The sequence below is a fragment of the Myotis davidii genome, unplaced genomic scaffold (genome assembly GCF_000327345.1).
Source record: "Myotis davidii unplaced genomic scaffold, ASM32734v1 scaffold401, whole genome shotgun sequence".
NCBI classification, from domain to species: domain Eukaryota; kingdom Metazoa; phylum Chordata; class Mammalia; order Chiroptera; family Vespertilionidae; genus Myotis; species Myotis davidii.
The window spans coordinates 220,792-222,888 of NW_006291020.1; the positions used below are offsets into that span (position 1 = coordinate 220,792).

General features: G+C 42.8%; 1 protein-coding gene across 2 annotated transcripts in view; it reads right to left on the reverse strand.

Moving 5' to 3' along the window:
• Positions 1-2,097, reverse strand: part of LOC102758833 (Fc receptor-like protein 2) — a 17,128-nt gene that overhangs the window by 10,357 nt on the left and 4,674 nt on the right. The window lies entirely within an intron of this gene.

Consider the following 2,097-nt stretch of genomic DNA (forward strand, 5'->3'; position numbering starts at 1 on the left):
GGAAGTGTCATAGCCAGTCTGGCTCAATGGATACAGCGTCGGCCTGAGGACCGAAGGGTCCCGGGTTCGATTCTGGCCAAGGGCTCCTCCCCGGCCTGGGCACTGGTCAGGGCTCAGGATGAAGGCATATAATCAATGTGTTTCTCTCGCATCGATGTTTCTCTCTGCCTGTCCCTCTCTCTTCCACTCTCTCTAAAATCAACGGAAAATATCCTCGGGTGAAGATTTTTTATTAAAGGAAGGAGGTGTCCGGCCTGGAGGAACACATGGAGGAAGAGAGAACCACGGCAGGAGACTATGGACTCGGCCGCCTGCCCAGTGTATTCCTCCAGCTGTGACTGAATGTAGAGAAAAGAGGAACCCACGCTTGGGGGCTTGTCTCAGAACAGACACCCTCTCCTCACGGAGTTAGAGCCAGTCCCCAAAGTGGAATCCGCACGGGGGTGGGGAGAAAACATTTAGAACTTCCATATTCTAGCAAACGTGTCTCATCTTTTCCACTGTTTGTGTGTATATTTAAACATATTTCAAAAAGAAAAAATGTTTCAATATAGGAACCAGCACAGTATGTTGGAGGCACAGGCTAGAATGCTGTTTCTGTCGCTTTGGTCCTGGAGAGCAAAGTGGTTTAAGTTCAGAGGCAACAGCTCGATGCCTTTAGCCACTTTGAAAGTCACACTCTCAGACGGGGTGGTTTCAGTGACTGGCGGGGGCATTCGTTCTTATTAAAGAGAGAGAAGTCTTAAGCCCTCGTGAAGGCCCAACGTTTTCGCTCTCTAGACTGATACTGGGCGAGGTTTTCCGTGAAGAGCATAGAGATAAAACCAATTTGACCAAACAAATATTTGAGGAGTAAGATTTACGTGGCCAATTTGGTAACAATGACAGGGCTAGAGATAGATGAAAAATGATGACTCCTGACTGTCCCGAGCCTGGAACAAGAATTTGACTGTCATACATCTAGGTAAACGGCCTTTAGCTCCGACATTTTACCTGTTCCTTAGAAGAAGGGGCAAATGTACGTTCATACACATTTACCGTAATTTCAGGAAGTTTGCTGGAGTGCATGAGGCTGATCCCGAGACCCTATAATGTATTCATAACATTCTTGCTTAAATTTACCTCAGATAAAATGCAATTTATATAGTCAGACATAAAAAAGTATCGGATATATAAGCATTCCGCCTCCTCCCTGTAATAGAATACTTTCTCAAATAATGATTAAAGAAGAAAAGGCAACTTTCCAGCCTAACAGAAAAGCAAGTTGTCCTCTTTATTTTATTACATTATAACGTTAATCAATAATAATAATAATAATAACAAGCCCTAGCCAGTTTTGCTCAGTGGATAGAGTGTCGATCTGCAGCCTGAATGGTCCAGGGTTCAATTCCAGTCAAGGGCACATGTAGGGTTGCAAGCTCGACCCGGGGGCCATGCAGGAGGCAGCCAATCATTGATTCTCTCTCAATATTGATGTTTCTATCTAACTTTCCCTCTCCCTTCCTCTCCGAAGTCAATAAAAATATTAAAAAAGAAAAAGAGGAAAATTGATATTGGGAGATTATTAACACTATCTTTGCCACAGGGGCAAAAGACAATTCTTGTGATCACCAAGTCCTCAAAAATAGTGATACCCTATTGGGCTCTGGAGAATTTAAATGGATTCTGAACAAAAAGGCCAAGTAGGAAATATAAATTTATGAGTCATTCTCATTGATAAGACTGAGATAGATCAAATGATCAACTCTTTCCAGTTTCAACTCTCCCAATAATTCAAGTTCCAAACTTTACTTTCATCTTTGTGATTTCACTAATGGGACTCTAGTTTGGCTTGTCTGGACAGCCCAGCTATGCTCCTCATTCACTGGCTGCAGTGCTTGTAAATTATGGGACAGCCCCTGCCATGTAGTGCATGATCAGCAAATACTGAGTCCATCATAATCTGAAAGGACAAAAAAAAAGATGCTAAATTTATAGTATATGAAAAAAATAAATATACTAAAAAAATAAATACACCCTGGCAGGGTGGCTGGGTTAGTCATTCCATACACCGAAAGGTTGTTGGGAGCGATTCTCTGGCAGATCAGGGCTCAGAGA